The sequence below is a fragment of the Ambystoma mexicanum genome, chromosome 1p (genome assembly GCF_040938575.1).
Source record: "Ambystoma mexicanum isolate Mex_15411 chromosome 1p, UKY_AmexF1_1, whole genome shotgun sequence".
NCBI lineage: Eukaryota > Metazoa > Chordata > Amphibia > Caudata > Ambystomatidae > Ambystoma > Ambystoma mexicanum.
The window spans coordinates 368,141,699-368,164,725 of NC_090921.1; the positions used below are offsets into that span (position 1 = coordinate 368,141,699).

Genomic DNA, 23,027 nt, shown 5'->3' on the forward strand with positions numbered 1-23,027 from the left:
TAGGGACATAACATTCACCTCCTCGGTTGCAAGGATCTCGAGTTTAACATGAGGGGGAGGGTCCTGGTGCTTATACCAGTGTGTTGCATGTTGGGCTTGTGCGACTATCCAGTATTGGGTTAGATCCGGTTCAGACCAATGCCGCACTACCCCTCTCTTAGGGTAATGTCATATGCTGCCACTTCCTGCGCACGGCACCAGAATGGCACAGGAATCGGGCGCACCTCGCATGCAAGTCCGTGAAATAGTGCTTCGCAGGCCAGAGTGGGACATTAGCGAATATGTATAGAAGCTTTGGAACTATAATCATTTTGATTAGCGACAGTCTCCCAGAAAGGGACCGGGGGAGGTTTCTCCACCTCTTCATTCTGGCTTCTGCATATTGCGCGGCAGCCACATAGTTTTCAGCCAATAAGGAGGATCTCGACAGGGACACCTGGACCCCAAGGTACTTAATGCCCTCGGGGGCCCACCTAAGCTGGAATTTGCATGTCGGTTGGGGAGTTGCAGGCGTGAGAGGGAAGATGTCTGACTTGGTGTAATTTATGGTGAAGCCTGAGAATGTACCTATTTTGATTATTTCGCGGATGATTGGGTCAAGATGGACCGAGGGGTCACTGATGTACAGAAGTACGTCATCCGCATACAGTGAAATGATTTAGGGTGTATCACGTAGGCGTAGCCTCTTGCGAGTATGCTTGTCTCTCACACTATCCGCCATGGGCTCAATAGCCATCGCGAACAGTAGGGGGGAAAATGGGCACCCCTGGCGTGTCCCTCTATGGAGGGTGAAGGAAGCTGACAGATGAGAGTTAACTAGGACTCTGGCCACAGGGTTGGTGTAAAGCAGTTTAATGTAGGAGAGCATGCGTGGGCCGATCCCCATCTTCTCAAGCACGGCCCATGGGTATTGCCATGAAACCATATCGAACTCCTTTTGGGCATCTAGTGTCACAGCAACTGCGTTAGCTTTAGGGTCAATTCTAGAGATGACATTGAACAATCGCCGGATATTTAAGGCAGTGGAGCGGGCGTGGACAAAGCCACTTTGATCCGGGTGGATCAAACATGTCATTATGGGGAGGAACCTGTTCGCAATAATCTTGGCGAATATTTTGGTATCAGTATTCATGAGGGAAAGAGGTCTGTAGGAGCCGCACTCCTCCAGAGGCTTACCCTGCTTACGGAGCATAGTGATGGTGGCCTCACGCAGGGACTGTGGGAGAGTGGCAAGGCTTAGCGACTCGGTCCACACCTCGTGCAGGCACGGGGCCAGTAGAGCAACATGCTCCTGATAAAATTTGGCTATTAGGCCATCCGCGCCGAGAGCCTTACCCTTGGGGAGGGCCGAGATGGCCACGGTTATCCCGTCGAGGGAGATGGTGCGTCCAATTGCTCTTTAGTGGCGTGGGATATATAGGACATGGGGATACGGTTAAGGAGAAGATCCAGATCCTGCGGGCTATGCTCACGCTGCGGGGCATAGAGGACAGCATAGAATTCTGCAAAGGTCTCAAGAATGGATTGTTCAGACCAATGCCGCACTCCTTTCTTGTCAATAATACTATCAATCCGGGTTCTGCTCCCCCTCAATCTGGGCCAGTCTGGCCAGAGTTCGACCAGGTCTTTCCCCTTCACCATACTTCCGAGCCGCAATGGGTTGGGCACAGTATCTTATCTCCCTGAAGGCATGGGTCTCAAAGGTTTCCAGTTCCGTTCGTATCTGCGCCAACTTGGGTGGGGAAGAGGCAGAAGCGTATTCACGCTCTAGTTCCTTGAGTTTGGCCTCGGAGCATCGTAAGGAGTTCCTAATGTCTTTCAGGACCCCAGCTTCCCTGGAGATGCACATCCCTCTGATGAACACCTTGAATGCCTCCCACCAAACACTGTCTTTTGTGTTGTGATGTTTATTGTTATCAAAAAACGAAGTGATATCTGCAAGGATTTCGGCCTTGAAAACTATGTCGTGTAATGCCTCTGATTTAAAGCGCCAGTTGGAGTGGCGAGGGAGGGCTGGCTGTAGAGCTATGTCCAGTGTCACTGGGGAGTGGTCGGAGAGCGTGCGCGGTAGTATCTGCATTCAGGAAGTTTTCCCCATGAGCCCAGCCGACAGGAGGAAGAGATCAATTATGGAATGACTGTCGTGTGCAGAAGAGTAAAATGTATATTCCCTAGCCTGTGGGTTAAGCGCTCTCCAGGCGTCGACTAGGCCAGCAGGGACCATGTGGGCATGTAGCCGGCAAGCGGCTCTGGATAGCGTGCTAGGTGCAGTGCCTGATCTATCCAGCTCGGTGTCTAATATGAGATTCATGTCCCCCCCCAGATGATCGGGACCCCGACATATCTCTGAAGCAGGATGTTGATGTCGTCAAAAAAATCAGGAGCATCTATGTTCGGGGCGTATGTGTTAACTAAAAGGCACTCAGTGTTAGCAAGCAAACAATGGAGGATAACATACCTACCCTCCCGATCTATGTGACTAGTGCGTAGGGAGAATTCCACAGATTTGTGAATTAAGATGAGGACACCCCTGGACTGGGAGGAATATGCCATGTAATATTTGTTGGGGCCCCATGTCGGTGCCAGAGAGGCCTTCGTAAAGTTGCTGAGCCCTCGGATGTTCCATGATATTAGCTTAATAGCCATGTTACAGTTTTAGGGTACATCTCAGCATCGTGCGGCCTTGTTTGTTGAACATGCGCTGGTTATCAATACAATAGCGCGCCATACCGTCCTCCAAGCCACTACCTCCTTGCCATTTTTTATATAACTTCCCACAACTGTACCCCCCCTCCCTCACTGCCCCCCCAACTCAGCAGTGCACAAGGACCCACCAGGAAATCTGATGCAAGCGTGCCAAACCCAACAGGGCACCACCCGCCTGTATGCCCAACTGGGGCACAACCAGTGATCATAACATGCCAAACTCGGCGTTGCAGCTGCAGCGGTGGTCACTGCTGCCGTGCACCCAACTTAAATGAGTGATTGGTGCTGTGCACCGTGGATCGTACAGTGGTATCAAATAATTCAATTTCTGGGAGGCATTACAATAAGTTACAACTAGCAGAGGATACGCAGGATGCAAAATCCATAAGTTCAACAAGGGAGATGCGGACGACGAGTGTGTTGGTGGTCCACAAGGAGGCCCACCTACGAGGGTCAGGACGGATTACCTCAACCATCATCCATTGGCTCATCCACCGGGCCAGGAAGCAGAATGTGGGATTCAATGAATTTCACTGCTTCCTCCGGTACCGTGAAAAAATATATCTTATTGCGATGGGTGAGCTTAACCATGCCGGGAACAACATGGCATATTCAACCTTCCTCTCTCTAAGTAGCTTATTCACGCCGTTGAACTGCCTGCGCTCCATTTGCACATTAACGGAGAAGTCGGGAAAGATTTGAATAGTTTGAGACTCCAGTTTCAGCTCCCCCTTCTCCCGGGCCAAGCGTAATATGTGATCTCTATCCCTGAAGCTTAGAACCTTAGCAATGATCGGCCTGGGGAAATCGCCCGGCTTGGGACGGGGTGCCAGCGCCCGGTGAGCGCGTTCGATCATGAAGAACGGGGAGAGTTGAGGATTGCCCACGAGGTCTCTTAGAAGATTTTCAACAGCCAGTTCCATCTTGCCTTTGAGGGCAGCTTCCGGGACCCACACAATGCAGATATTGTTCCTGCGGGATCTGGACTCTAAGTCGTCATACTTTGCCTTGACTTGTTTCATATCACGCACCAGGTCCGAGACAGTGTTTTGGAGAGTGCGCACCTCATCCTCGTTGGCCCCGATCCTAGTCTCGGCCTCCACCAACCTGGCTCCATGCTGTTCCAATTTGGCACGCATTGAGGCCACACTAGCATTAATGTCGTCCAATTTCTCATGAAATGACGCAAAGTTCTTCGCCAAGTTCTTCGCCATGGTTTCCATTAGGGTTGTGAGGTCTGGCTGAGGGGTACATGAAGGTGCATCCGGATCGTCCTGAGTCAAGGCAGCCCCCCGACCCTGCTCCTGTGACTTAGCATGTTTGTCCATCGCCCCTGCCTTGTTGGCCCCGTGTGATTTACTTGACATATTTCGGGAACACCCTGGAGCCCGGTAGGGCAGGTCAGGCGAGGCGTGCCGCTGGGTCAGGAGGGCCTCAGACCACCAGTGTCAGCGGCGTTGGGCAGCGCAATCAGAGGCCGCCTAGCGGATGCGGGGTGCGGGTGGCTGGATGCGGGCCAATCGACAGCCAGTCGGCAAACAGGATGTAGACAGGGCGGGCCTCCACCGGTGGTGCCCACCCCAGATTGGGGAAGCCACAGAGGTGCCCCAGGAAGTGGGTCAATAGAAGAAGGGTAGTCCCGGCTGTGGTGTAGAAGGATCCCAAAAGAGAGGAGCAGTGCCGCCCCGGACCTCCAGCCAGAGGGGCTGCACAGTCATGATGAAGTTTGAGGGCCTAGGTGTATATAGTGTCTCTGGCGCCTGTAGAATTGGGGTGTAGGCAGGTTATCAGCGTAATAAATCCTTTAGGGGCACAGTACGTGCCAACTTCAGGCCGCCGGCTCCTCACCTGTAGATGTCAGCGTCAGGCTCCCCGCCATTGTAGAGGCCCCAGCCACCGCCGGGCCTCCCCAGGAGATCAAGCGGGGTGTATGCAGGTGGGCTTGTGGCTCGGGGCGGCAGTCAGCCCAACACCGCGGCTGCCACCAGAGAGGGGCTGCCAGTGGGCCGGGCACAGACGGGGGAGCCGTGTCGTCTCCGGGGCAGCAGGACCACTCCAGTAGCCTCCGCAGGGACGGGCAGGTCGGGAGGAAGCCGACAGATGAATCCAGCTCGTCGTCTTCAGCACGGCGGGCCGCTCCGGCAGCCCCCGTGGTGCAAAACCAATCAATCCGGCAGCCGCAGGTGCAACGCAGCCGCCGCGCCAGCGCTCCTCCAGGGGCGGGCCGGGAAGAAGGGGCCGTCCGGGCCAGCGGTGGACCACAGCGCACCCCGCGGGGTCGGAGGAAGACGCGCAGAGAACCAGGGGCACAGGGGCCAGGCAGAGAGGAAATCAGGCCCGCCGCTCCAGAAGACAGCACACAGCACGGCAGGGCGCCGAAAGCAGGCAGCCGACCAGCGTGAGACGGCGAGCCACAGCCCCAGCAGCACATGATCCCGCAGTAGTAGCACATGGCTCAGCACGCTTCAGTTGTAGGGTATCCAGCCCAGGAGGAGAAAGGGTCCCATTCAGCACCAGAGTTCCAATTTTCGCCCCGACTCGGATCTATGTGTTGGTCCGGTATTAACCAACACGATGCGCTCGTTCCCAGCGCTGGATGATGCAGTGAACCACTGATGCAGGTGGATATTCAGCAGTCGGGTCACAGAGCTAAAGTACTAGGCAGCCATCTTGCAGGATGCTCAACAGCGCCCCCCAAATACATCATTTTCTAATATGCTTCTAATTTTTCAAATACCACTCTGAGAAAGTGGACGTAGAATAATAGGACCAATGAGCATTCCATGTTGATTTGCAAGAAATTAAAAAGCGTTTTGGGAACATAAGAATTATCACAACTCTATAAAAACAAATGTATTTCTTGACTCACTGAGTGCATACTGCACACTATGCTTCACGCTCACTTAATTTATCACAACTCTCAACCCAGCATTTGAGTGTTCGTATCCATGACTCGTATGTACTCACTCAGCAGCCTGAGGATTGGAATGGGAGGCTTGGTGCATCCCAGGAAGGTATACGTGTGTATAGACTCTGTGCATGCCCAGTGTCCAATGCACAGACACCCATAGACAAATGTAGGGCCATGTTCCTTATAGGAAGACTGTGGGGGGTGGGCGGGATTAGAGGCTACAGGACGTATTATCCAGACGGGACTTGACTCTGGTAAGCAACAGTGTGGAGATACATGGTGTAAATAATAATGAACCACCTGAAAAAAGATCAGTCACACAGCCATGGTCTAGAATCCTATTATGCATCGAGCAATCACCTTGATTGAAATGTCGTTGAACAGAGAAAATTCTCATACTTCATCATTAGTGTGATACCAACAGTAAAAACATCTGCTCTTTTATATACCTTCTATGTTTAAAATTCCACTAATTAAAAGTTGGGATTGAAAGGGATTTTAACAGCGTGGGCTACATGGAAAGTTGTACATAGGGAACCTATTCTCTCATAATTTCTACATAGGGTAGATATAGGATACTGAACAAATGCAGTCCTTTCAATGTACCCCATCTGTAAATAGCCCAAGTGATTGCGTGTGGTAGTTGCTATTTTTGTTGTCATGATGAGGCCCAGGCTGTAGGAAAATATGCAGTTTCAGAGTGTCCACTGTTTACCAGGTCAGACATTCACATAGTCAATTACACCAGTCTCTGCCTCTGAAAGCTCGCGGGTCGCAGATTGGGAAATCTTCCATTGCAGAAGTGTCTGACATGTGATTGGCTCTTCCTAGACTGACCAGCCTGTCAGAGGAACCGACATGGCAGAACTTCTCCTAGCTGTGATGTCTGTAGTTAGAAGGCGCGCATGCGCGAGCCTCGTTTCGGGCCGCGCATGCGCGTTAGACTGTCCGTGCGGTAGATGCCGCCGGGATTTTGGAAAGCGTAGACATGTGTGTCATTACTTCCAGTGTGCATGCATGCGTGTGTGAATATAAGGCGGCCCGAGGCACGGGTGCGCCCATCACATTGGCGATGAGGCAGGAGGCAACGGAGGAAGCGTTCGACACGCGCGGGCCTGTCAACCATGAGCATTTTCTTCAGTATGCATCCGGACCCGACGCGAGCCTTGGCGGCCATGTTATTTTCGGCACCTGAGGCAGTGGCGGCCCACGAGGGTGCTCGTGCGCTGCCCACGTTCTGAGGGATAGCATCACCTCAATTTTTGTAACTTTTGCAGTCTTCCAGCCCATGAGGACTGCAGTCTGACCTGACACCACAGGTTCTTGGTGGCAGGGTGCCAGGAGGATCAACCAGGGGCTGATTGCCAACCAGGTGTTGGAGGGGATCATCACCGCAGCATCACAGGGCCATAGCTCACGCATCCAGGTACGTCAACATCTGTCTAAGTCAGGTTTGCGGCCTCTGCCATCCGACTGAGGTGCCTGTGCGACCTGTGAAGATGACGGATAGCGATGGAGAAGCATCTACGGCACCGACGGTGGTGCGTAGGCAACATGGCTCGTTGCTACCAATGCAGGAATTTGACACTTCTGGCCCACCTTCGAAATTGGGCCCAAAATGGCTGTGCGCCCATCACACTAGCCAGGCCTCAATTCCTAAAAGAAAAGTGTGGGGTGGGGGGACTCTAACATAGGCATTGAGAAGTGACGTCACCGGAAGTGAATTGATCATACAGTTACATTTCCATATTTCATTCGTCTTTTTTCCAATTGAAGAAAGTGTACAGGACAAGCAAATAAGCTTTTACCAAGAGAGCATATTTTCTTCTAGCATTACTGGCCAAGTTTAAAAGGTGCACACCTCTTATATCTAAATGTTTGTAACTTAACATGCCCTGCATGGCAGAATGTCAAGAGGAGACGTTTCACATTGGATAGCGTCATGATATGAGATTCCTGAGGTCTTGTGGCTAACATTAATGGGCGTGTGGTAGTGTCCACCCTCTGAAATAGTGGGCAGATACCACCCAGCTGCGCGTCACCTCGACTTGTGCCCTGCTCCTAGCTTTCCCCAGGCCTCTGCACCCACTGTATGTTGTCAATGTCAGTGTTTACCCATCTGCCGGTGCAGTGTAGGATGCCTGTCTCCAGATTTCGCTAAGTGTTTTAAAAGGATTTCTGTACATGGGCGCCATCTAGCGTTCAGTGTCACTTATTTTTCACACTAGGGTTCATGGAATCATTAATCTGCAGTCCAGCATCGTGGCCAATGTACACTGTACCTGGCCAACATACACCTACGCACCTGGGGACACTTCCGCTTCTTGACAAGTACATTTCAGAGACTTTAGACTCTCTCTTGTCTGTGTATGTACACATCAAAAGGATACAGACGTCCTTTTAAGAAGTGACATTATTTTGAGGTGATATTAAGGGGTATAACGTCGTTTCATCATCAGTCATTTTTACGACTGACTTTTAAACGAGTCCAAAATTACGAAAAAGTGTATTGACTTTTTTTGGGGGTGGTGGGAAAGGGTAGATAAGGGTTTGGGGGGAGTCGGGAATAGTTAAAAATAGGTGGGGAGGGTGCGTTTGTGGGGGCAAACCTACCCAAAATACAAAAAAAAAAATTATGACCTTTTTCGTAATTTTGGATTTGTTTAAAAGGCACTCATAAAAATGACTGACGATGAAAGAACACAGAACCCATTAAAGGAGGTGCGTTTAAATCAGCATTCAGCATGTACGGCAACACTCAGCGACTTTAGGATGTAGACAGCAACACGTTTAACACATTTACAAGGAAACTCACGACTGAAATATGACTTTATTCTTAAAGCAGCTATTCCCTGGCCAAAATGTTCCAGTTAGCAAGTTCACTTTATTCCTTCCCAATGCCTCTATTATGTAAATCAGGTGAGGGGTTTCTACAAATAGGCTAACGCAATTTATGGATGAAAATGTTTTTTTGTGGAGAAAACACACAGAAAAAGAAAGTCTTCTGGAAACCAAAGTCCAAAGCTAGGGTCATTCCCCCTTTTGGTTCACAGTGGTTGAGAATGACCCAGTCACTTACATTCTTGCATTGGAAGCTTGCGGTTGTTTGCATCATTTGCTTAACTACTTCACGACGGAAGCGGCTTCTGACTGCAGTGCGGCTTGACGTCTTGATACCGGAAGGTCCTATTCTCTACCTGCTAGCGTTGCACCAAGTCACGATTCGAGTTGGAGTGATCCGAGGGTTGGAGATGGAGTCCGTGGGTTGGAGCTGGCGTCGGTACAGTGGGTTGGAGCGGGTGTATGCTTCGGCTCCAGGAATGTGTGCCACAGCATCCATGGTACAACGCTCTACCACTGTTGTTCCTCTTTCTCCCTTGTTCCCACGTGGGGTCCTTCCTCCTGTCCTTTAAGGTCGTTTTGTATTTAAGGTGGTCCGTTCATGTTCATTTACAACATCTCCCCCATGCTTATTATCCTTGTAGAAGGGGGGGGGGGGTCAATATTTCTCCTCCTGCTTTCTGGTGGCCATCGTGGTATTTGTCTTGGTCTTCCTTCTGCCAGATTTCCACTCTCCTGTAGCCACTCACTATGTTCTTTGTTCCTCTTGGCAGTGCTGAGCATTTCCTCCTGAGATATTCCCATTTCACCACCCAGTACCATTTTATTGAAATCTTCACATTGTCCTATGCTACTTCACGGACCTCTCTTGCCGTCTTCGAGTTCCCCACTGCTTCTTGTGTCTTCATCTTCCTCCCTTCCACCGCTTCTTTGTGACCCATTAAGTCTTCTATGTTCTTAGCAAGATCAGTACGTTTAGTTTTTGCCGTCTCTACCAGCCCTATTGCATTGCTATCTTTGCCATGGATGCTCCTTGGCTTGTGCTCAATTGTTTTTGCGACGGCACTCTGCTCCTGCACCCCAATGTGACTGTGTCTGTTCCCTCAGCTTCCTTTGCGTGTAGCACCATCTGCTCCCACTGTTGCCTGTACATCATTGTATCAGACTTATTGTACATGTTTCGAACTTCGCTCTCTTTTACTGTCAGAGTAGTCTGTCCATCTTGACGAACATTGTCACGTTCGTCCATTCTTCCCCTGAAATGCCCCTCTCATACTTCTCGTCTACACTTTCAGGCCGATTCATGTAATTCCTCTCAAAAGTGTCGCACGCGGCTGGCGCACAGCGTGCCCGTGCGAATGTCTGCGCCAGCCGCGTGCGATAAAATCAATTTCCGCGCACAGCGTATTCATGGATTCTCACCTCCAAAAGCAGACGTGGTGCAGAGTGGCGCAGCGACCCTGCAGCAGCGCCAGTTACGCCCCCAAGAACGCCCTCGCGCAAGTAAAAGCCATCAAGATCGCAAAACCATCGCAAAGGGCTGCGCCAACCCTGTACCAGTTTACCGGACTGGCAAACAGCAAACGCAAAGCGGGGAATGCGTATTACGGGTGTCGGGAACATGCGTGCGCGAGAAGTTTCACACGCAATCTGGCCTGGGGGAACGTGTGCGTGTATTTCAGGGGTGCGCGAGAAGTATTACACGCGAATGGCCTGGGTGCGTGTATTTCAGGGGTGCACGAGAAGTTCCACATGCGAATGGCCTGGGAGCGTGTATTTCAGGGGTGCGCGAGAAGTTCCACACGCGAATGGCCTGGGTGCGTGTATTTCAGGGGTGCGCGAGAAGTTCCACACGCGATTGGCCTGGGCGCGTGCATTTCAGAGGTGCGTGAGAAGTTCCACACGCGATCGGGCCTGGGGGAGCGTGTGCGTGTATTTCAGGGGTGCGCGAGAAGTTCCACACGCGATTGGCCTGGGCGTGTGCATTTCAGAGGTGCGCGAGAAGTTCCACACGCGATCGGGCCTGGGGGAGTGTGTGCGTGTATTTCAGGGGTGCGCAAGAAGTTCCACACGCTATTGGCCTTGGCGTGTGTATTTCAGAGGTGCGCGAGAAGTTCCACATGCGATTGGCCTGGGCGTGTGTATTTCAGGGGTTCGCGGGTGGTTTCACACGCGATCGGGCCTGGGGGAGCATGTGCGTATATTTCAGAGGTGCGCGGGAAGTTCCACACGCGATTGGCCGTGGCGCGTGTATTTCAGAGGTGCACGAGAAGTTCCACACGCGATTGGCCTGGGCGCGTGTATTTCAGAGGTGCGCGAGAAGTTCCACACGCTATTGGCCTGGGCGCGTGTATTTCAGGGGCTCGCGGGTGGTTTCACACACGATCGGGCCTGGGGGAGCATGTGCGTGTATTTCAGAGGTGCGCAAGAAGTTCCACACGCGATTGGCCTGGGCGCGTGTATTTCAGAGGTGCGCGAGAAGTTCCACACGCGATTGGCCTGGGCGCATGTATTTCAGGGGCTCGCGGGTGGTTTCATACGCGATCGGGCCTGGGGAAGCGTGTGCGTGTATTTCAGAGGTGCGCGAGAAGTTCCACACGCGATTGGCCTGGGCGCGTGTATTTCAGGGGCTCGCGGGTGGTTTCACACGTAATCGGGCCTGGGGGAGCGTGTGCGTGTATTTCAGAGGTGCGTGAGAAGTTCCACACGCGATTGGCCTGGGCGCGTCTATTTCAGAGGTGCGCGAGAAGTTCCACACGCGATTGGCCTGGGCGTGTGTATTTCAGAGGTGCGCGAGACGTTCCACACGCGATTGGCCTGGGCGCGTGTATTTCAGGGGCTCGCGGGTAGTTTCACACACGATCGGGCCTGGGGGAGCGTGTGCGTGTATTTCAGAGGTGCGCGAGAAGTTCCACACGCGATTGGCCTGGGTGCGTGTATTTCAGACATGCGCGAGAAGTTCCACACGCGATTGGCCTGGGCGCCTGTATTTCAGGGGCTTGCGGGTGGTTTCACACGCGATCGGGCCTGGGGGAGCGTGTGCGTGTATTTCAGAGGAGCGCGAGAAGTTCCACACGCGATTGGCCTGGGCACGTGTATTTCAGAGGTGCATGAGAAGTTCCACACGCGATTTCAGCAGGGTACGCGTATTTCAGGGGTGCGCGAGAATTTTCACACGCGATTTCAGCAGGGTACGTGTATTTCAGGGGTGCCGGGGAGTCCTACATGTGATTTGGCAGTGTGTGTCCTCCCAGGTGTCCCCTGTACACCCTCCATGGCCCCTGCAGGCAGCCCACACCACAGAGGACTACCCTGCATCCCTGGTCATGTCCCTCAGGCAGCCCACCCAACATGGGCATGCCCCCCAGCAAAGGCACATGTCTCCTTGCACTACTGATCACCAACTCATGTCCCCTTGCACCCCCACCCCCAGCATTGCGGGGCACCTGCCAACAGGCCCCCACTCATGTCCCACTCATGTCCCCCTGCACCCCCACCCCCAGCATTGCGGGGCACCTGCCAGCAGGCCCCCACTCATGTCCCACTCATGCCCCCCAGCACCCCCACCCCCAGCATTGCGGGGCACCTGCCAGCAGGCCCCCACTCATGTCCCACTCATGTCCCCCTGCACCCCCACCCCCCAGCATTGCGGGGCACCTGCCAGCAGGCCCCGACTCATGTCCCCCTGCACCCCCACCCTCCAGCATTGCGGGGCACCTGCCAGCAGGCCCCCACTCATGTCCCACTCATGTCCCCCTGCACCCCCACCCCCCAGCATTGCGGGCCACCTGCCAGCAGGCCCCCACTCATGTCCCCCTGCACCCCCACCCCCCAGCATTGCGGGGCAACTGCCAGCAGGCCCCCACTCATGTCCCACTCATGTCCCCCTGCACCCCCGCCCCCCAGCATTGCGGGGCACCTGCCAGCAGGCCTCCACTCATGTCCCACTCATGTCCCCCTGCATCCCCACCCCCCAGCATTGCGGGGCACCTGCCAGCAGGCCCCCACACATGTCCCCCAGCCAACATGTCATCACAATCTAGATCCCTGGCCCTTATGGTCAGCCTCCAAATGCAAAACACCCACTCGAGTACTGCAGCCACCCACTTAGAAATGGCAATGACATGATAGAACCCCAATAGCAAGTTTGGAAATGAACACATGGCCCTCACATACACCCAATGGGTGTCAGTGAATCTCAAAACCCATATCAGGATATGCATGATACCAATGAGATGATACTACACATTGAAGTTTGATGAAAAAAAATCTATTAAAAACAGCATAAATGGAATAAAAAATAAACAAATGACAATGGGAATCAAAAACCAAAAGCAGCATGTCCGTAAAATAATGAAAAACGACAAATCATAATCCAAAGGAAAGGTGTCCAAAGTCACAGTTCAAGAAAGTAAATCCAAGGTAAAAACAAAACCGAAAACCATTGCTCCATGGGTAAATAAAAAAAATAAAATAAAATCCAACAGTCAACTATATACAGATAAACAAACCAGGGTCCATGATCCCAACTGAAGAAATGAAACCTACATAAAAATACTACCTAATAAAATAAAACTATATACAAAAATGTGGCCCATTGTCCAAAAGGTCCAAATAAATAAAAAAGCAAAGGAAACCTAACACTAACTACATAACTATTTACAAGGGCAGCGGGCTAGTCCGACGGCTCACTGGTTCTTGTCATGGGCCAGGGCATCATCGAACTCCTGTTCAATGGCTTGGAGGCGGGCATGTTCCCTGGCCCTGAGGTCCCGCAGGGATAATGCAGTGTCCAGCTCCAACTCCCTGCGAAGACCCTCGAGGCACTCAGCCCGCATGGAGTCCTCCGCCCTGACCATTGTGAGCCGTTCCTCCTCTGCCCACTGCCGCTCCGCACCTATCTGCTGGCACAACCGCTCCCACACGGAAGCCACTCCCATTCCAGGGTTCTCCTGCCCTCCCGCCGATGCCTGCACCCCTGATGTTGATGGCCCCGAGCCATGATGCCCCCCACGTTGAGCCTGCTGCTGCCTCCGACGCAACTGCCTGTGCCAGCACGACGGCATCCAGGCTGATGAAAACCACCGACGCCGTCGTGCACGTGCCCTGCCCGATGATGCCATCACATCCTCCATCTGCTGGGGTCCAGTTGCTGGTGTGTCCACCCCTGCTGGACCTCCGACTCCCGACTGTGGCAGGGATGGGATCCCCACCGAGGTGGCTGCATTGGTCGGGGCAGGTCCACAGGGGGCCCTAGTGGCATCTGGGCCGGGAGACGGCATGGAGTACGACTGGCGCATAGCCTCCACAGAGGAGGAGAGGGTCGCCAGAGTGCCCGACACATGTACGAGACCCCCGACCATGACCGCTCCCAACTGGGCCACGTTGGCACGGTGCTCTTCGTGATGACGTGCATGCTCCCCCCGGGAAGCACGCACCTCATCACGAATGACAGCCGTGCGCAACGCGACACCAATCAGGACCTTCTCCATACGGCCAGGGGTCCCCTCGTCTGCAGGTGGAGGGGAGTCAGATGACATGGACATCCCCCCTACCTGCGGACGGGCCTGGGATCGGGCATCCCTGCTGGTGCATGGTGGTGCAGTCACAGTGTCAGGGACAGTGACATGCACAGGCACCTCCACGGCGACCTGTGCTGCCTCCTGCCCCTGGACTGCACCACTTGCACCAGCAGGGATGCCCCCACCAGGCCCCATGTGCGGCTCAGTAGCGGCCTCCTCCTCCTCTGTGGAAACCACCAACCTGGATGGCTCCACACCGTCTGCCGCCGTTGCAAGCCACTGTGGGGGCTCACCCACCCCTTCCGCTGCAGCAGTGGGGGCATACCCGCCGCTTAGCTCCACAGCGCCATCTCCGCCCTCTTCTTCACTTTGCGCTGTGTAGAGGGAGACATAAAACACAAGCATCAGGGTACTGTACAATGGTCCCCTAGACAGGAAGCAATAGCAGATGAGTGGCACTGTCAAAGATCACTTCCATCATGTCCCTCTACAACACATGGGTCAGTGCAGGCAAAGCACATGTAGTAACAGGCATGGCGCATGCTATGGACATAAGCAAACATGTCCAAGGGACACTTGAGGCATACAAAGTTGTTTTTGGACTCACATGCATCATGGGTCATGCCTATCACATGCACACACTTCAACGTACTTTCATCCATCCGGACTTGTACACCCCAGACACAGTGGATGCAAGGATAACTAGGCTGCCTCAGTGAATCAGAATATTGTCACAGACATGTGTCATGCATCCATGGCATTCACAAGTCACAGACACGCAGGTCATAAACACAGACATGGACACCATACATGTACATGGCATCAGCACCCATCCCTCACCCACACCCATGTCCAGGAACAGAGACTGGCATGCTCTCATGTGTCCATTCCGCATAGGCCTCCCCATGTTACATTTAAAGACATACACCAACCGTGTGCTTCACACATTACTGGTCTCACATGCATGACCATGATGTCCCTGCACACACACACGCGTACATGGCCTATGTCACACATACAGGCAAGTATCAGACAACCAGCACGCTGCAACATGCCCTGTCTCACACAGCAATGCTTGGCCACTTACCGCTCGACTCCAGACGAGTCTGCCTCTCAAGGATCTGGGCATGGAGCGCTGGGCGTACGTGTTCCAGGACCCTCATCTGGATGCCCATGAGGCGCCGGGCCTTTATGAGGGTCCTGGACCTGAAGTCCTCCCAGCGCTTCTTGACTTGCTTGATGTTGTGGGTTGCCACCCCCCCCGCGTTGATGGCAACCACAAAGTCGTCCCAGATCCTGTCCCGTCCTTCCTTGTCGGCGCGTGGTGATCCGAAGAGGGCATCATAATGCCCCAGGACAAGCTCCACCAGGACACCAACTTCCTTCTGACTGAAGCTGGTGGCCCTCTGCCCCTCTGGCTGGGGGTCTCCAGTGGTCTCGGATGGTGTTTGCCCCGACATGGCGACCCCCGAGGCAGGCGTGGGTGGGCAACTGGGTCCTGGGGCTGGGCTCTGGAGCGATGGTATCCCAGTCGGGAGTCTTCTGTTCCAGCAGGGGTAGACACAGCAAATGGACCCCTGCAGATGGCTGATGTGCAGGCACCAAATGGCAGGGCACGGTGGCATCAGGCAGGCAGGCAGCAGCAGATGGCTCGTGGAAGGCTGCTCGGGGCTCTGGGGGGCAGTAATTCGGCCTTTTGGGCAGGAGCGTGGTCTTCCGTGTGCTTACGCGTGGCCAGCTTGATACGGAGTGATTTGGCACGTGAAAATTCTGCACGTCAGCGTGTAATTCGAGGAAAGGCCCTTAGCGCGTATGCGCGTCTGTGACGTATCACTCACGGGCGTTGCTTTTCGTGGGGTGCGGTGCGTGTGTTTTGCAGGCGTTGGGGTTCACACGCTATCACTTCACAGCGGGTGGGCGTTGGCTACGCGTTCTTCTACACGCAAGGCAGACGGTGAGTGGTACCCTGCTCCCCATGCCCGATCGCGTGTGAAACCACCCACGAGCCCCTGAAATACACGCGCCCAGGCCAATCGCGTGTGGAACTTCTCGCGCACCTCTGAAATACACGCGCCCAGGCCAATCGCGTGTGGAACTTCTCAGCCACCTCTGAAATACAGGCACACGCTCCCCCAGGCCCAATCGCGTGTGGAACTTCTCGCGCACCTCTGAAATACTCGCACACGCTCCCCCAGGCCCAATCGCGTGTGGAACTTCTCACGCACCTCTGAAATACACGCACAGGCTCCCCCAGGCCCAATCGCGTGTGGAACTTCTCGCACACCTCTGCAATACACGTGCCCAGGCAAATCGCGTGTGGAACTTCTCGCGCACCTCTGAAATACACGCACATACTCCCCCAGGCCCAATCGCGTGTGGAACTTCTCGCGCACTTCTGAAATACACGTGCCCAGGCCAATCGCGTGTGGAACTTCTTGCGCACCCCTGAAATACACGTGCCCAGGCCAATCGCGTGTGGAACTTCTCTCGCACCTCTGAAATACACGCGCCCAGGCCAATCGCATGTGGAACTTCTCGCGCACCTCTGAAATACATGCACACGCTCCCCCAGGCCCAATCGCGTGTGTAACTTCTCGCGCACCTCTGAGATACACGCACACGCTGCCCCAGGCCCGATCTCGTGTGGAACTTCTCGCGCGTGTAGGACTTTGGCGCACATTTTTTTCCTGCGCAGGGACGCTACCGCCTGCTTTCGTGTGGCGGACATGTATGGGCCTGTGCGCGTCTTTGGCCGTGCGCTGTTTTTCCCTATTCGATTCCATGAATACGCGTGTCATAGACGAGCGTGTGGGCGTTCCGCGCACTTGCCTCCTGTACTTCCCCCGTGACGCCCCCATTTTCACGAGTTGTTCCCCATTCTGCGTGTAACGCCCCGTGTTACGTATACTTTTGTTATGTGCGCTGCGCTATGTGCGAATTCGCTGTGGCCTTATCGCACGGCGTTCGGTGACCTGTGCGCCAGTGTGCGCCAGCGTGCGCCGCACACTTTTTCAGCGCACATCCCACATTTTGCGCGTGCACGGACTTCCATGAATAGATGTGCGATGTTTTCTGTGCGATAATCGCACTTGCACTGCGTTAATCGCACTTGCACTGCGATTTTCGCTATTTCACTGCGAATCGCACGTTTTCGCACACGTGCGCCGTTTTTTCGGCGCACGTTGATTCCATGCATCGGTCTGCAAGTATCCTGCTATTGAACTTTTCTTTGAACGAAGAGCAATGAGGAGATCCCAATAAAACCACTCAAGAATGGACTCCTACCTTGAATTTGGGAACAAAGTAAACTTGTGAAGTATAAAGAAGGTAGGAGAGTGGATTGTCAACAGCTACTCATTCACTACAGAATTACATTCAAAAATATAAACTTTATTATGGGTTGTTTGGTAAAAAAAACTCTTGTTAGTGAGGGAGACATAATACATATAAAATTCATTTACAGACACTCTAAAATATACACAAATATAACAATGACGTAAATGTTTCAAACACAATTATTCTAAAACGATAGACGCATGTGTAAATACAACCATTTAAGTATTCAATTTTTAACCCTTGCTATAAATCCTTAATTGATATAGGTTTTAGATCTTGATAGATCTCTAGATGTTTTAAAACAATCTGATTTTACTATTAGATTGCCAACTCAACATGTTTCAGTCCTCTAAGGCAAGTGGTGGGACTTTCTTCAGGAGTAGTCATGAACATAAAATAGAGTAATCAAGCAATTGGTCTGTGTTCTTCTCTGGTTGGAGAAACTTTAATTTAAAACCAAGTTTTGATTGTTGAAGTAGCTGTTGACAAAACCAAAAAAGCCAGAATCAGTATTTCCATTATAGTTCTGGCAACAAAATTAATTCATTTTTCCCCCAGGCCTCTGCACCCTAGGACGGACAGGTAATTAATCTATTCTGTTTGTCCTCTAACACTATTAATTTTGTTGCCAGAAATATAACGGAAATACTGATTATGGCCTTTTTGGTTTTGTCAACAGCTACTTCAACAATCAAAACTCGGTTTTAAATTAAAGTTTCTCCAACCAGAGAAGAACACAGACCAATTGCTTGATTACTCTATTTTATGTTCATGACTACTCCTGAAGAAAGTCCCACCACTTGCCTTAGAGGACTGAAACATGTTAAGTTGGCAATCTAATAGTAAAATCAGATTGTTTTAAAACATCTAGAGATCCATCAAGATCTAAAACCTTTATCAATTAAGGATTTATAGCAAAGGTTAAAAATTGAATACTTAAATGGTGTATTTACACATGCGTCTATCGTTTTAGAATAATTGTGTTTGAAACATTTACGTCATTGTTATATTTGTGTATATTTTAGAGTGTCTGTAAATGAATTTTATATGAATTGTGTCTCCCTCACTAACAAGAGTTTTTTTACCAAACAACCCATAATAAAGTTTATATTTTTGAATGTAATTCTGGAGTGAATGAATAGCTGTTGACAATCCACTCTCCTACCTTCTTTATGCTTCACATGTTTATTTTGTTCCCAAATTCAAGGTAGGAGTCCACTCTTTAGTGGTTTTATTGGGATCTCCTCATTGTTCTTCGTACTAAAAGTGGCGACTGAGTCACAGAGATTTGTTCAGTGTATTGATTGATCTTTCCTCTAAAAGTCAGAGACATAGGAGGACCACCTGTAGAGAATAATTTTTTCAGTAATCCAATTCCACTTACTCGGATAGTCTGTTTTTTTGATACATCGAGCTATCTTTACTGTACCTGAAACTTTGTTATACCTGAAAGTTTTCCTAGGCGCAAACATGTCAGAAGAAAGAACACTCGCATACAGCGATGATTACATGACAGCCCTTATGAATGCCACTTCAATCATTAATGATAGCGAATTTGGAGAAAGTAGTGATAAACCTAATGACTGGGATGAAATCATCCAATTTCGTAAAAGATTAATCAGAACAGAACTACACGGCGCAATCATGCTGGAATACCTCAAAAATAAAGCCCTACCACAGGGTTTGATGGTACCGAATGAACCGCGACTGTTTCTAGACAATCCCAAATTCATACTACAGTAGAGTTACAAAGCTAATCGCTGCAGGAGAGATTGGCAATACGCATAATAGATACGGCCAAAGACACCGGGAGTAAAATAGAGATCGATCTTAAAAAAATAGAGGAAGATATTAAGAAGCTGATCGCTCTAGATGTCCTAAAGAAAAGATTAGAATAAATCGATAAAGAAATGAAAGATTTCAAACAATCTAACACATTAGAAAGAATACAAAGACTTAAAAAAGATCTGGCTAAATACTCTCACGAACAGGCTTATCCATACACAAAAGATGTTTATAAAACCCAAGCAGTACCAACAAATGGACAAGCATGCCAAAATAGACGAGTAAGATTTAGAGCCACGTCATATGGCTCCAGTAACTCCAGTAGTGATCCAGATAACGCAGGCACAGGCCTCCACAGCAATCCCACAAATAGAGGCAGAGGGAATCCCAATTTTAGACAAAAAAGAGTGAACCCCAATCAAAACTCAAGGTCTTTTTTATACAAAGGCCCCAACAGGGGCAATTGGAACGGAGACCAGAGATTCCTGCGGAGCGGCAACAACTTCTAGTCAATTTATTGACTTATGAACCTACCAACACGGAAACATAGTTACTGGAGAAAGGTTTAGGTTTTCGTTTTTTCCAATAAACATGACCCCTTTCTGTTCCGCACTGAATTTTTCAAATCCATGTAAAAAATTAGACTCAAAGAATATTTTGCGACACAGCCTGACATACCTAAAGACTCCAGCACAGTGAATCACTCAGGCCTCAGGATTTTGTCTACTTTTTGTCCACCAATTTATGCTTTTTCACCAGAATCGATCATATTCGAGAAAAAAGTCCTGGCAGAAGTGAATAAGCTGGAAAAACAAAATATACCTATGTATCATAACTTAACGATACAAGAAAAACTAGCAATGGAATCACTAGCAACAAATGACAAAATCATTATCAAGAAAGCTGATAAAGGTGGTGCTATCGTGATGCTGAGCAAGAAAGATTACATCGATGAATGCCTTAAACAATTGAACAATGAAGACTACTATAAGAGACTAAGCACGGACCGTACTCAAGACCTACAACACTAGATCGAGCTTAAGACCACTAATGCTCTAGAAAGGAACTGGATTAGTAAAGAAGAATGGGCATTCCTGAACAATCAGGAATCAACCCTACCAAAATTCTATTGCCTACCAAAAATTCACAAATCTTTAGTTAACCCTCCGGGTAGGCCCAAAGTATCAGGGATTAACTCAGTTCTAGAACCACTTTCAAAATTTGCTGACCACTACCTAAAGGGTTATGTGGTCTAGATGAAATCACATTTAAAAGATACTAAAGACGTGATAAAAAATATGAAAATTCATTGTACAATCCTGAGAAGTCCTATCTCATAGGACTTGACATAGTTTCACTTTACACAAATATCCCGCAAAAAGCCACACTAGAAACCGTTAGTGAAATTTTACTCAGCAGACTAGATACGGATCCGGTGCCCAGTTCCTTCATACTTTGGTGCATTGAACAAGCATTTACACGTAATTATTTCGAATTTCGAGGCACCTTCTTTCAGCAAATCGAAGGCACGCCAATGAGAGCCACTATGGCTCCTAGCCTAGCAAATCTATTTGTCGAATTCTTTGAAAAACAATTTATCTATAAGCCAAATCCATTTGAAAAACATATTCAATCATGGGCAAGATACATTGATGACGTGCTTATGATATGGACAGGCACAGCAGAAAAAGCAGAAGAGTTTCTTAATTGGCTTAATAACTGCAATCGGCACCTTCAATTTACAATTAACATCCAAAAACACTCAATTGATTTTCTAGACCTGACCATTTTTCATGAAGAAGGCCATCTACTTGTAAAACCTTTTCATAAACCCACAGAAAAAAACTCCCTCTTACACTATGAGAGTTATCATGTGAAACACCTAAGGGATAATTTACCATACGGCCAATTTCTGCGCCTTAAATGGAACAGCAATCAAAAACCAGCATTTGAAACAGAGGTTAAAAACCTTACTACCAAACTGAGACAGAGAGGATACCCCAAGAAATTGGTGAAAAAATCTGCCAAGAGAGCGTCCAATAATAACCGCGACGCCCTCTTGGAAGACAATGATAAACAACCTGCTAGTGATCGCCTGGTATGTGTTAATACATTCACGAATCTAAGCCTCAAAATCAATCAAATAGTGAAGAAACAGTCGAAAATCTTTGAAAGGGGAAATTCAGAAACACCTACCGCCATGTTTGCATATCAAAAAATCAGCAATGATAGGCAACAGAGTTAGCAGTAGTAAACTCAAGGCCAGCACAACAAAAGTGACAAGTTTGACCCAGACCTGGGGTCTCAATCCACTTGTAGGACATTATCCATGTGGAGGCTGCATGATGTGTAAGCTAACACAAAAGACCAAAGAAGTAAATATTGGATTACCAAATATGTGGCAGCAAAAACAGCTGACAAATTTCAATTCAGAATACGTCATATATGTGATTATTTGTCCCTGTAATAAACAATATATAGGAAAAACTAACAGAAAAGTAAAAGTCAGAATGCAAGAACATAATAGCTGCCTAAAGAATAAAACACCTAATGCACCTCTAGTTAAACATTTAACGGAAGCCAAACATGGTTTTGAGGATTTTAAATGGACCATACTCCTGATGATACGAGGCTATGATCACTTTACCAAAAGTAGAATCTTACTGGAAAAAGAACAAAGATTATTTTTTTTAACACAGAGAGACAAGAAGGGGCTAAATGAGTCCATCGAATGGTTGAAGGTTTAAATCATATTGAAATGGTACATATACCCGAGATACCGTCCCTAAACAGGTACGTAAAAAGTATAAAATAAAATATGAAAAGACACAGGCTCTGCAGCAACGTTTCTAAATAACTCTCTGTTTAGAGTATGAGCGAAAAACACTATCAACACAAAAAAAGGACTAGTAAGGCAAAGGGGGTTTTTCGGATTACTCCTAAAAGATACACTAAAGATGGCGGCCACATTTGGCTTTTTTCCGGCGTTTTACGGTGATGGCCTCTACTAACATAGATGCACACACAAGCGGCAGATGCCAGAATACGAGTAAGGACTCACATCTTATGTGTAGAACTAGGATTTAAAGCGCCACAAAATAGCGTATACGCATCTATCTATACGCGAGCACTGCATCAACTAAAAGGTAAAATAGCTTTATTAGAATAACAACCGAGTTACCATTCCCCACTTAAATGTCCATACCGACCGGTTACCAATGTTTATTTTGGGGTTCCCCAGTTTCTAGCGGCGACACTGATCCGGTACCGGCACGAAGACTAAGGATCATCTGTGCATCCAATACCCCGCCACGAGGAATAATCGCCCGGCTGGGACCTGGATCTACCTTTCACGATCCTTGTTTAAAGGTAGGCATTATTTCCCCTTACCACGTTAAAACAATAGGATCACAATAGTATGGGGCTGAGTGATACCATATGGTTAATTAACACTTGACCCATGGAAATAACGAGGTTTCCTGTCCCTTTTTTTAAAACTTTCTTTAAAACTTTTTTTAAAACATTATGATCTGTATCTGAAAATCTTCCATAACCATGAGCTCTAACCAATTTAGAGGAAAGTATAATCTCACAACTCCCTATCTGATGATTTGAATCATAGGAACCAAAGGAATAACACTAACTTCCTGGAAGAAAAATGCCCAATTAATGTGGACCCTTTCTTTTTACCAAGGGAGCGTCTACACAAGGACGGACAGGTAATTAATCTATTCTGTTTGTCCTCTAACACCATTAATTTTGTTGCCAGAACTATTACGGAAATACTGATTCTGGCTTTTTTGGTTTTGTCAACAGCTACTTCAACAATCAAAACTCGGTTTTAAATTAAAGTTTCTCCAACCAGAGAAGAACACAGACCAATTGCTTGATTACTCTATTTCATGTTCATGACTACTTCTGAAGAA

At 49.5% G+C, this 23,027-nt stretch overlaps 1 protein-coding gene across 1 annotated transcript in view; it reads right to left on the bottom strand.

The window, feature by feature from the left end:
• The window catches only part of YJEFN3 (YjeF N-terminal domain containing 3), an 850,334-nt gene that overhangs the window by 76,451 nt on the left and 750,856 nt on the right, over nt 1-23,027 (bottom strand). The gene's annotated exons all lie outside the window — the stretch shown is intronic.